Source organism: Bubalus kerabau, chromosome 1 (assembly GCF_029407905.1).
Source record: "Bubalus kerabau isolate K-KA32 ecotype Philippines breed swamp buffalo chromosome 1, PCC_UOA_SB_1v2, whole genome shotgun sequence".
Lineage (NCBI taxonomy): Eukaryota > Metazoa > Chordata > Mammalia > Artiodactyla > Bovidae > Bubalus > Bubalus kerabau.
Genome location: NC_073624.1, coordinates 195,121,105 through 195,134,371, shown reverse-complemented (window position 1 = coordinate 195,134,371; position 13,267 = coordinate 195,121,105). Strand labels below are relative to the sequence as shown.

The 13,267-nt window shown below is 44.2% G+C and overlaps 1 protein-coding gene across 10 annotated transcripts in view; it reads left to right on the top strand.

The window, feature by feature from the left end:
* PRRC1 (proline rich coiled-coil 1) overlaps positions 1-13,267 on the top strand; it is a 139,699-nt gene that overhangs the window by 61,050 nt on the left and 65,382 nt on the right. The window contains exon 1 of one of the 10 annotated variants that reach the window (XM_055548493.1): positions 12,312-12,467. The exons of the other annotated variants lie outside the window; for them this stretch is intronic. The gene's annotated coding sequence lies outside the window, so the exon portion shown is untranslated. Of the gene's footprint in view, positions 1-12,311; positions 12,468-13,267 lie in introns of those variants that run through there. 10 annotated transcript variants of the gene reach the window in all.

Genomic DNA, 13,267 nt, shown 5'->3' with positions numbered 1-13,267 from the left:
TGAGCAGGTCTCACAAGCTGAGAGGAGTGATTCTGAGGCTGTCTGACGTTCACTGTCTCGGATGGGAGGACACAAGCTGGAGAGGACAGAGAGAGGAGTAGAGAGATTTCAGGGGAGAGAAGGGGAAAATGGTGAGGGAGAAAAGACAAAGAGAAGGGGGAAAACCTTGCCCGAATGAGGGTAAGAGGCCAGGAGGGCAGACTTACCAAATGTAGTAACACTGAGACAAGAGAGTCAGGTGACAGCTTGTCACCCGTGGGGAAGCTGCTTTCAAGTAGGCCGAAGGTGCTCGGATCTTCTCCTGGGAAGGGGACAATCGTCCCTTCATGGTTACCACAAAGGATGTTACTGACCAGGGTTCTTGGCCTCTTTAATCAGTAGAAATTGATAAGAGGACAGACATGAAATTCAGGCAAGGTTTTATTGGGGCCCCTGCTGCAGCAAGGGAGCAAACACCAGTTTCCCTTGCTCCCCAAGGGGGCACAAGCTGGTCCCTTATATAGGGTGAGGGTTAGGGTGTTCAGGGGTTGGGCCAGAGGACTGCCTTATGTGGTCTGCCCACCCTTGTGTGGTGTTGTGTGCAGGAGCGGTGGGGGGCCATAAGCTGTACCCTGCTTTTGTTCTTGGTTCTTCAGACATGGCAAATGGGCTGTTGGGTCTTCTCTGTATCTTGTCCATAATTTTCCCCAGCTGTGTGTGTTCACAGTTATTTTTAGCCCCTTATAGTTTCTTTGTATTTTGTTGCGTTAGTATACAATATTTTCCTTTCTGACTTATTTCACTGTCTAAAATAGGCTCTAGGTTCATCCACCTTATTAGAACTGAGTCAAATGTGTTCCTTTTTATGGACCTTGACAGTTTGGAGGAATACTGGTCAGATATGTTGTAGAATATATATTCTCATGGTTCCTCAGGATTATGGGTCTTTGGGAGGAAGACTACAGAAGAAAGTGCCATTTCATCACATCGTATAGAGGGTAGACTCTATCAACATGGCTTACCACTGTTGATGCTGAGTTTGAGCCAAGGTGTTTTTTTATGAGAGCAAATGGAAAGGCAGAATTGCCATTCATTGACCAGGAAGAGTATAAGTGGAGTGATTTTGGAAACATTAAGAGTTTTAATTAGCCTTCTGATTAAATACCAAAAACTAAAGCTACTGAATAGGTTAGAATGTAGGAGAGAAGTTAATGGTTGAACATATAAATGGTGGAATCTCTGGAATATAGATCCTATTTAAAGCCATGGACTAGATCACTAAGAACTTGAAAAAAGGGGTGCAGGGTTTTTTGTTTTTTTTCTTTTAAGATTTCATCAGGAAGTTTTACTGCAAATGAGAACAGTTTTGGTTTTTACTTTTCCTGTTAAAACTTTTAATCTTTTTCCATTATTTCTGACTTTAAGTGAAATCTTCTAATAGCTCCACATTAAGTATGATATTTTCTATGCTATTTTGCATATGCTCTTTATCAGGTGAAAGATGCCTTCTAATTCTAGTTAACCAAGAACTATTGTGAATAAGAGTTGAACTTTCTCAAATGCTTTTTTCTGTATCTGTTGGTATTATAGACTTCCTGGTGGCTCAGATGGTAAAGAATCTGCCTGCAATGCGGGAGACCTAGGTTTGATCCCTGGGTTGGGAAGATCCCCTAGAGGAGGGAATGGCAACCCACTCCAGTATTCCTGTCTGGAGAATCCCCATGGACAGTAGGGCTTATAGTCCATGGTGTAACAAAGAGTCGGACACGACTAAGCACATGGCACGTTAGTATTATTAGATTGACTTTCTCACATTTAAAATTTATTAAATCATCAGTACATTCTTCTGAAATGGAACCATTCGTTCCATTTCGAGAGAACCTAGTTAATCACCATGTATATCATCATCCTTGCCATCATCATTCTTGTATCCTCTGCAATTCCATTTTGTAACATTTTATCTAGTACTTTTCATCTATATTCATGGATACAATGCCTTATTTTCCCATCTTATGTTGTTAGGAAAGTAAAAGTGTTAGTCACTCAGTTGTGTCTGACTCTTTGTGACTGCATAGACTATAGCCTTCCATGCTCCTCTGTCCATGGAATTCTCCAGGCAGGAATACTGGGGTGAGTACTGGAGTGAGTAGCCATTTCTTTCTCAGGTGTCTCTGATAATAAAGAATCTGCCTATGATGCGGGAGACCCACGTTCAATACCTGCGTTCAGAAGATCCCCTAGGAAAGGGAATAGCTACCAACTGCAGTATTCTTTGGAGAAGGCAGTGGCACCCCACTCCAGTACTTTTGCCTAGAAAATCCCATGGACGGAGAAACCTGCTAGGCTGCAGTCCATGGGGTCGCTAGAGTCGGACACGACTGAGCGACTTCACTTTCACTTTTCACTTCCATGCATTGGAGAAGGAAATGGCAACCCACTCCAGTGTTCTTGCCTGGAGAATCCCAGGGACGGGGGAGCCTGGTGGGCTGCCGTCTATGGGGTCGCACAGAGTCGGACACAACTGAAGCGACTTAGCAGCAGCAGCAGTATTCTTGCCTGGAGAATCCTATGGAAAGAAGAGCCTGGCGGGCTACAGTCCATGGGGTTGCAAAGAGTCTGACACGACTGTGTGACTAATGTCGTTCGGAAGTCATAATTAACATCTGTCTCAGAAATCACTTAACAATCCTTCACTTGTCAGGGAAGGAAATTGAAGCTCAGAGAAGGTAACTCCAGAGTTGCATTGTTAATTAGTGGCAGTATTAGATTTCTAGTCAGATGTGCTTTCCACCTTACTCTGATGACCTGCTCAGCGACAGTTCTAAAAGAATGCCAGTGGGAAGACACCAAATGGCTATGTACATGCTTTTGGGTTGGTATGTGATATGTGAACTAGGGGACTTTCCCGGTGGCTCATCAGTAAAGAATCTGCCTGCAATGCAGGAGACAATGGGTTCAATCCCTGGGTTAGGAAGATCCCCTGGAGGAGGGCTTAGCAACCTGCTCCAGATTTCTTGCCTGGCAAATCCTACAGACAGAGGAGCCTGGCAGGCTATGATCCACTGGGTCGAAAAGAGTCAGACACAACTGGAACAACTGAGCACGCACACATGTGACCTAGAGTCATTTATCTGCTAGGCTGTCTTTCCAAAATTTCATTTCTAAGCCTTTAAGAAAATGCTGAATTGCCAAAAGAATAAATACAAGTTTTGAGCTGTAATTATTGCTTGAAAATGAATGTGCTTATTAAAAACAACTGTGTTGTTTTTCCTTTTTCTTTTTTCTAAACTATGATGTAAAACCTAGAGGGGAGAAGTGGAGTGTTCTTAAATTCAAAGGTTTGAGAAGCACTACTACAGGTATAAATATTTAGGAGTTGTTAGGCATTGGAAACAACTAGTTAAAATTATGCAAACTTAACTTTGTAAAAATACAAAAGTCTAAAAAAAATCTAGAATATTTTGTAGTATTATCACATATTATCATTGTGGTTTTTGTATTCTTTTTTTTTTCTTACCAGAAAACTCATTTTACTTGCTTGGTTTCTTGTTTAAAGTAAAATTTCAGATTTTCCAAAGAAAGCATATTTGTTCTGCCTCCTACATGATTATTTTTAGCAAAATCTCATTTAGGGGAGAAAAGGAGATGATTGTAAGTGTTTTATGCAGTGTATGTTCTATGCATAGATCTTTATAGAAAATTCAAATCCATTCAAAAAAAAAGTTTATAGAGTACTCACTCTGTGTAAGCATTTGAATATACTGGGATTCTAAAGACAAAGTTATTGCCATCAAGGAACTTATAAATGAACAGTGAATATAGACACAACCAACAAAAATGCAATGCACAAAGATTTAGAATGGAAGAAAACTTTGAGCTGGTTCTTGAAAAATGAGGAGTGGCTCAGACAGGAAAAAGAGTCTACTTGCAATGTGGGAGACCTAGTTTCAATCCCTGGGTCAGGAGGATCCCCTGGAGAAGGGCATGGCAGCCCACTCCAGTATTCTTGCCTGCAGCATCCCATGGACAGAGGAGCTTGGCAGTCCTCTGGGATGGCAAAGAGTTGGACACAACTGAGTGACTAAGCATATCACAACACAAAAAAGGAAAAAGGCATGTCAGGAAGAGGGAGTGAACAGAGCAAAGGGTTGTGAGGTGGCGGATCCTTGAGGCTGGTGCCTGGGGATGGAGGAAGATGCAGGAAGAGAAGAGTCTAGAAAATAAACATGAGTTTCACTGTTGATGTTTCACTACTCTCTCAATTCATCCCACCATCTCCTTCCCCCACTGTGCCCACAAGTCTGTTCTCTATGTCTGCGTCTCCCTTGCTGCCCTCCAAAAAGGTTCATCAGTACCATCTTTCTAGATTCCATTTATACATTAATATATGATATTTGTTTTTCTCTTTCAGACTTCACTCTGTATAACAGGTTCTAGGTTCATCCTCCTCATTAGAACTGACTCAAATATTATGGCTGAGTAATATTCCATTGTATATATGTACCACAGCTTCTTTATCCATTTGAAAGGTTGCTGCTGCAAGCCATGTGTTACATCGGGATTCATGACCTCCGGAGGAGAGGATTTCGATCCGGGGTCAGAGATGAGGCTTGACTACTTGCAGCTTTTTGTGTAGCAAAGTTTTATTAAAGTGTAATAGAGATAGGGAAAACTTCTGACATAGACATCAGAAGGGGAAAGAAAGAGTGCCCCCTTGCTAGTTTTTAGCAAGGCATTTTATGTCTGTTGGAGAGCTTCTAATCAAATAAAAGAAACACCTCAGGGTTGAGGGAGTTTCACCAGGCCCCTCTCCCACAACGTGCATTTTTGAGATAGGATGGCATGATGTGTGTCATCCCCAGCCATAAAGCAATTGACATGAAAACTGGTGTGTTGAGCCATTATCAGTCCAAGGTTTGAGAAAAGAAAAAAAGAGGTTAGTCTTAGGCAGAAACACTTTCATCAACAGAGAAGGGAAAAAAATATGCATGCCACTTGCAGTTTATTTCCTCCTGCTGCTTTGGGACCTCTGGCCTTCTTACCTGTTAGCCTCTCACATTCATATGTTGATGGACATCTAGGTTACTTCCATCCTAGCGATTGTAAATAGTGCTGCAATGAACATTTGGGTACATGTGTCTCTTTCAATTTCGGTTTTCTCAGGGTATTTGCCTAGTAATGGGATGGCTGAGTCATATGGTAGTTTTAGTCCTAGTTTTTTTTTTTTTTTTTTTTTTTTTTTTAAGGAATCTCCATACTGTCTTTAGTAATGGCAGTATCAATTTACATTTCCACCAACAGTGCAAGAAGTTTCCCTTTTTTCCACACCCTCTCCAGTGTGTACTGTTTGTGGATTTTTTATTGATGGCCATCCTGACTAGTGTGAGGTGCTACCTCATTGTGGTTTTGATTTGCTTTTCTCTAATAATGAGTGATGTTGAGCATCTTTTCATGTGTTTATTAGCCATTGTATGTCTTCTGTGGAGAAGTATCTGTTTAGGTCTTTTAGCAGGTGGATTCTTAACCACTGGACCATCAGGAAAGGCCTGATAAGTTGAGTTTTTAATATTTTACCATGCAAGCAATAAGGAGACAGAGTGTTTTTATAAATGCATATTTTTTTAAAGATTCGTTTATTTTCTCTTTTGGCCGTGGTAGATCTTCATAGCCACACGCAAGCCTTCTCTAGTGGCGAGTAGGGATTACTTTTTGAGGCAGCATGCAGGTTTATAATTGCAGTGGATTCTCTTGTTACGGATCACAGGCTCAGTAGTCGCAACTTGCACACTCTAGATCACTGATTCAGTACTTGTGGCTCACGGCCTTAGTTGCTCTGCGGCATGTGGGATCTTCCCAGATCAGGGATTGAACTGGTGTCCCCTGCATTGCAAGGTGGATTCTTAACCACTGGACCACCAGGGAAGTTCCTATAAATGCTTATTTTAGGAAGGTAAGTTAGTTCGTTGAAGCAAACTGCAGTGGACTCTGGTGATGATTGTGTTTGCACAGGCAAGGGGCAGTTACTGACATGTCCACACTGTAACTCACATGTGCAGAGAGTAACTCTTTAATAGCTCTGTAACTAGCACAAACACAAAATTTATTGTGTAAAGTGGAACACTTTTGAGAATAAAAAGTGGTTGCTTTTACTAGTTACACTGGGAATACAGTCGTAAATTGGGAGTGTCCTTGGCAAATTGAGAGGTTGAGTTACTTTGTAACTAGATGAAGTTTTCTTTCCTGAAAACAAACAAGCACATCAAACTTTTATTTGGAAATTACACCTCAGACTCACCTAAATAAAAATCTTTTCAGTTTAAAATAGTCATTGTTGGGTGAATATTTAGACAATTTAAAAGTCAAACAGTAACACATACACAGAGATTACTGTGAGTCTGGCACTGTTCTAAGCACTTGCCACATATTTAGTTATTCAATCCACAAGTGAAGGACTGAGGAAAGTATTAAGTTCTCAGTTTATAGGTGAAAAAAAATCCAGATACAGTGATTTTAAGTGAATACGCCCAAGGCCAGCTGTTGACTTAGCAGGTATTGGTGGCAGGATTGAAGCCCAGGGCATCTGGTACCAACATCTGTGTCCCAATGTTCCTCACACTGCCTCTCAGACTCTTGGTCATGGCTTGCTTGCCTCCAAAATTTGAATTCTGGATAAACAAAATGGCACCCCTGGTGACTGAGATGGTAAAGATTTCTGCCTGCAATGCAGGACACCCAAGTTCGATCCCTGAGTTGGGAAATTCCCCTGGAGAACAGAATGGCAACGCACTCCAGTATTCTTGCCTGGAGAGTTCCATGGACAGAGGACCCTGGTGAGTTACAGTCCATGCAGTCGCAAAGAGCTGGACATGACTGAGTGACTAACACATATGTTCCGTGCAGTGTTTGGGATAACCCTCCTCATTCCTAGTTGCCAAAGGCACTTCATATCCTCTTTTGTAGGAGTTGGGTGTGGGCATGAGACCTTGAGCTCTATGCCTGGGCCAGTACCCTCGACACATCCACTGACATGTCCTTCATGGCTATACAACTCACAGACTGCTCTCTCAGTAGAGCCCATGGTCTCTCAAACAGATTCAACTCTGTCTCTAGTCCTGATTGTGCTGTAGATGCTCAGAACCTCAGCCTGGTCTCCTCTCCACCTGGAGAAACACACATCAATATTCACATGAACAGTACAAACTTTATGGACTGTTTTAAGACTATATATAGATCTGTTCGGAGAAGGCAATGGCACCCCACTCCAGTACTCTTGCCTGGAAAATCCCACGGGCGGAGGAGTCTGGTAGGCTGCAGTCCATGGGGTTGCCAAGAGTCGGACACGACTGAACGACTTGACTTTCACTTTTCACTTTCATGCATTGGAGAAGGAAATGGCAGCCCACTCCAATGTTCTTGCCTGGAGAATCCCAGGGACGGGGGAGCCTGGTTGGCTGCTGTCTATGGGGTCACACAGAGTCAGACACGACTGAAGCGACTTAGCAGCAGCTTAGCAGCAGCATAGATCTGTTAGCTCTGAACTGAGCTAGGAAAAAGCCTCAACTCAAATGGGAAATAGTTTGGTTTGCTTTTGTTTTTGAGCCAGAAAGACAAAATTCTACTATAGCACTGTATATCTCATAGTAGCTCAGAAATGAACTCTATTATGTATTAGAGACTTCCTCTAAGAAGAAATTTGATGAGTTTTGCTAGTAACCCAGGTGGCGCTTTTGGTAAAGAATCCACCTGCCAGTGCAGAAGACGCAAGAGACATGTGTTGGATCCCCTGGAGGAGGAAATGGCAGCCCAATCCAGTATTCTTGCCTGGAAAATTCCAGGAAAAGAAGAGCCTGGCAGACTACAGTCCATGGGACCGCAATGAGTTGGACATGACTGAGCATAAGACAAGGCTACTAGCTAAAGCCAAAAGACCTAAGTAGTTTGTTTGTTGTCATTAAGCTATATTTTTCACTTGACTTCCCTCACTGCCCTTTGTCTAAGAACATACCTTCTTTTTTTTTTTTTTTTTAAGAACATACCTTCTAACCCATCACCTCAAAATTAGGCAAGGATTTGGGGGTAGAGATAAAGAATTCTGGGTTCTAATTCCAGGTCTACACACAATTCTCAGAGCCTTAGTTTTCTTATTTCTAATATTGGAATAATAGTAATAATACCTGACATATAAGTTCTTTTGAAATTCAAGTGAAAAGTGATGAGTAAAACATATTACAAATGCAATTCAAGGTTAATGTCAAAACTCATTTTATAATCCTGTTTATTTGGTTAACTCCCATCTCTCATGACCCATATAGTGGGTAGAACAGTGCCCTTCACAAAAAAGATATGTCCACTGGGAACTTGTGAATAGGAGCTTATTTAGAAATATGGTCTAGACCCTCAAGGACCTTTAGATGAGATCATTGTGGATTTAGGGTGGGTTCTACGTGCCAAGTGGACCTTAGAAAGCATCACTACAAACAAAGCTAGTGGAGGTGATGGAATTCCAGTGGAGCTCTTTCAAATCCTGAAAGATAATGCTGTGAAAGTGCTGCACTTAATATGCCAGCAAATTTGGAAAACTCAGCAGTGGCCACAGGACTGGAAAAGGTCAGTTTTCATTCCAACCCCAAAGAAAGGCAATGCCAAAGAGTGCTCAAACTACTGCACAATTGCACTCATCTCACATGCTAGTAAAGTAATGCTCAAAATTCTCCAAGCCGGGCTTCAGCAATATGTGAACCGTGAACTTCCTGATGTTCAAGCTGGTTTTAGAAAAGGCAGAGGAACCAGAGATCAAATTGCCAACATCTGCTGGATCATGGAAAAAGCAAGAGAGTTCCAGAAAAGCACCTATTTCTGCTTTATTGACTATGCCAAAGCCTTTGACTGTGTGGATCACAATAAACTGTGGAAAATGCTGAAAGAGATAGGAATACCAGACCACCTGACCTGTCTCTTGAGAAACCTATATGCAGGTCAGGAAGCAACAGTTAGAACTGGACATGGAACAATAGACTGGTTCCAAATAGAAAAAGGAGTATGTCAAGGCTGTATATTGTCACCCTGCTTATTTAATTTATATGCAGAGAAACGCTAGGCTGGAAGAAGAACAAGCTGGAATCAAGATTGCGGGAGTAATCTCAATAACCTCAGATATGCAGATGACACCACCCTTATGGCAGAAAGTGAAGAGGAACTCAAAAGCCTCTTGATGAAAGTGAAAGTGGAGAGTGAAAAAGTTGGCTTAAAGCTCAACATTCAGAAAACGAAGATCATGGCATCTGGTCCCACCACTTCATGGGAAATAGATGGGGAAACAGTGGAAACAGTGTCAGACTTTATTTTTCTGAGCTCCAAAATCACTACAGATGGTGACTCTAGCCATGAAATTAAAAGACGCTTACTCCTTGGAAGGAAAGTTATGACCAACCTAGATAGCATATTCAAAAGCAGAGACATTACTTTGCCAACAAAGGTTCGTCTAGTCAAGGCTATGGTTTTTCCAGTGGTCATGTATGGATGTGAGAGTTGGACTGTGAAGAAGGCTGAGCACCGAAGAATTGACGCTTTTGAACTGTGGTGTTGGAGAAGACTCTTGAGAGTCCCTTGGACTGCAAGGACATCCAACCAGTCCATTCTGAAGGAGATCAGCCCTGGGATTTCTTTGGAAGGAATGATGCTAAAGCTGAAATTCCAGTACTTTGGCCACCTCATGCGAAGAGTTGACTCATTGGAAAACACTCTGATGCTGGGAGGGATTGGGGCCAGGAGGAGAAGGGGACGACAGAGGATGAGATGGCTGGATGGCATCACCGACTCGATGGATGTGAGTCTGAGTGAACCCTGGGAGTTGGTGATGGACAGGGAGGCCTGGCGTGCTGTGATTCATGGGGTCGAAGAGAGTCAGACACGACTGAGTGAGTGAACTGAACTGACCTGAACTACATGCTCAGCTGGTAAAGAATCCGCCTGCAATGCAGGAGACCTGGGTTTGATCCCTTGGTTGGGAAGATCCCCTTGAGAAGGGAACAGCTACCCACTCCAGTATTCTGGCTTGGAGAATTCCATGGACTGTATAGTCCACGGGGTCATAAAGAGTCGGACATGAGTGAGTGACTTTCACTACATGCAATGACGGGCATGTTTATAAGAGAAAGGCAGACAGGAGAGAAGGCCATGTGGACACAAAGCCAGAGACTGGAGTCAGGCTGGCATGATCCAAAGAACAGCTGGCACCCATCAAGCTGGATGAGACAGGGAAGAGCTCTCAGAGAGGCCCTGCCTCTCTTCCAGTTCTCTAGAAATGAGAGAGAATAAATTTCTGTTGCTTTTAGCCAACCAGTCATGGTAATTTGTTTTGGAGTTCTTAGAAAACTAATATAGTCACATCCAATCCATCAGGAAATCATGACAGCTTAACCTTCAAAAGATGTCCACACCATGTACTCCCTCCCCTGCCTGCCCCATTAGCTATACTAAGGCATGTGTGTGTGCTCAGTCATGTCTGATGCTTTGAGACCCCACAGACTGTAGGCTGCCAGGTTACTCGGTACTCTAAGGCAGCATCACTTCATTGTGATCATTCTGCTTTTGTCTTTGCACCACCACCCCCTTCACAGTTCTCAAACAGCAAACAGAATATGACTTAAAATGGAAGTCAAATCTTATCTGTCCTCTGCTCAAAACCTTCCACTTGCTTCTCATTTCTCTCCAGATATAACCCAAAGGCCTTAAGATGGCCTCCATGGCTGCCTACCATCTGGCCCTGCTATCTCTCTGACCTCATTTCTAACCACCGTCTTAGTCCCAATTTCCTTCTTGTTCTACAGACATGCCAGGCACCCTCCCTCAAAGCCTTTGGGTGTTCTTCCCTCTGTTCAAAGAATCACAGGGCTGCTTCCCCGTGATCTCAACTAAAATCCTACCTACTCAGAGACACCTTACACTTCTGGCCCATCCAAGGTGGCCTCCCCCAGTTATTATGAAGATCACATCACCCCATTGACTTTCCTCAAAGTACCCGTCACAAACAGTACTCACTTTATTTTTCTGCTCATAGCCTGACTCTCCCTTGAGAAGATCTGCCTCTCCCTCAGTGTAAGGATCTTGTCTGTGTTGTTCATTGCTACATTTCTAGTACTGATGCTCAGGACATTGCAGACACTAATGAATATTTGTTGATTGAATGGAGAAATCAACAGTTCTTACAGTTATTAAGGGTGTTGACCAAAAAGGATGGGAGATGGTAACTCTTTTCAGCACCACCCCAAACAGCACTCTATGGAGAGTAACCCAGACAGCCACCTACACACATTCTCAGGGGACAAGATAAAGAGTCACCACCTCAGGGACCAATCCATTGAAGCTGAAAATCATTTTGTCTGAAGTTAGGGCACAGTTAAACAGTATTAACTCTTTAGTGAGGTATTTTAAAATGCTTTTAGCTGTCAAGTCTGAGAAATATATTAATGCTAATTCTACAGATGAGTTCCTGAAATAATTTGAAAATAAGGTAAACAACAGTTGTTTATGTATTTAACAGCAGTTTACAAAGTGCTTTTGTGTGTCTTATTTTGATTCTCTTACCTGCTTGATTAGAGATGGCAAGTATTCTTATCTTACAGATAGAAGTATGGAGACTCAAGGAGAATAAGCGATCTGTATAAGGTAACATGACTGCACAAGCAACATTAGGGCAGTCGGGACTCAAACCAGGACTTCTGATCGCAAATTCTTTATATTCCTCCATTGTACTGTATTGATTGATTGATTTAGGGTACATTATTGAGCACCGACCTTCAGGACCTGTTTTAAGTGCAGCACATAAGGTTAAGAAAGTGGATAATTTTCGATTTTCCATTAAAAATATGTGTAATATATGAACTTGGGGAAAATCAGTATAGTATCTGCCACCCTGCTCTCTTTCGGGAGGCAACCGCTATTATCTGGAAATCTTTGAAAATACATAGGATAAGTCTGTTTTGGGAGCGAAGTTGCCTGGAGGCTGCATGCCCTTGGGTTGGGGGGAGGTAATCGCCTTCCCTGGGGGCGGCCATGGAGTAAGTGAGTAAGTAAGAGTAAGTGAGCTACACCCAATAACAAGGGTTCCATTCTCGCATGCTGAGGTTGAGTGGTGGAAAGGAGGGCAGTCGTGTTTCTGGAGCAGGGAGCGCCCGCCCTGGTGGCACGAAGATCTTTCGACCCAGGTGCTCCAGCAGGTTCAACTGGCAGCGGTCTCTGGGCGGGACTCTGCGGGGCGAGGCCCTGGGGGGGCGGGGCGTGGGGCGGGACTCAGCGCGGGGCGGGGCGGCGCGCCGGGGACGTGGCAGCCTCAGGGACTGGCGCCTCCGGTGGCCATCTTGGAGGCGGGCGCACGCGCTGCAGGGTCTTACCTGCGTCTTGCTCGTCTTCCCACAGCAGTAGTCTTACACCCAGCCTGTCTAGCCTCCACTTTTCATTGCCACGCAGACACTATCTCGAGCCTGCAGGTAAGCGTTAGTCCGGCAGCAATGCGGGTGCATGTGGGCGGCGGGATGGGGCTCAGGCGCCCAAACCAGCGCCCAGGGGCGCCTTGCCTGCGAGATGGGCGGGCCGGCGGGGCCGGGAGGCGAGGGTCGCTCAGAGCTCCTCACTGGTACAGTCCAGGCTTCCGCTATTGGAGCGTCCAGGGTTCAGCCCAGGCACCGGTAGGCTTCATGAAGCAAGCATTCCTGCTGTGGATTTTGCGGAGAGTGCGGCCCGGGGGTCTTGGCAAGTTCTAGGGTCCACTCCCCGTACCCACACCGGCGCCCCTGGGCTATTTGGCTCCACCTTCCACCGCGCTGGCCAGAGGGGAGAGACCGGAGGCAGGCGACCTTGGCCCGGCCCAGCCCGCCTGGAGACGTGGCAGAGCCTGGGGGGAGGCCGCTCCCGCCTAGGAGACTCCCGGGTCAACAAATCGGGTGGGCACTAAAAAGTAGCTTCTTTAACAGTGGGTTCCCCCATAGATGCCTAGCGCCGCTCTGGAGGGCTTTTGCACTCTGCTGTCTCTTTGTTCATTTCTGGGGCCTGCTTCGAGCAAATTTGAGGGATAGCCTGTGTCCTAGATGTGCAGAATTTGTCCAGTTTAAGAGAGTGTCGTTGGAAGTAGTTCTTGAGAGACAGCATGTGTCTTTCTTCGAACATGACACGTTTTGACATTCCAGTCTTTTTCCTTTACAGCCGCTATTTGGCCAGTGAACATTTATAGAAGATTTATTTTTGGGATCAGAACTGGGAATGCAGAGACAAAATTCAGACCTTCCTGCAG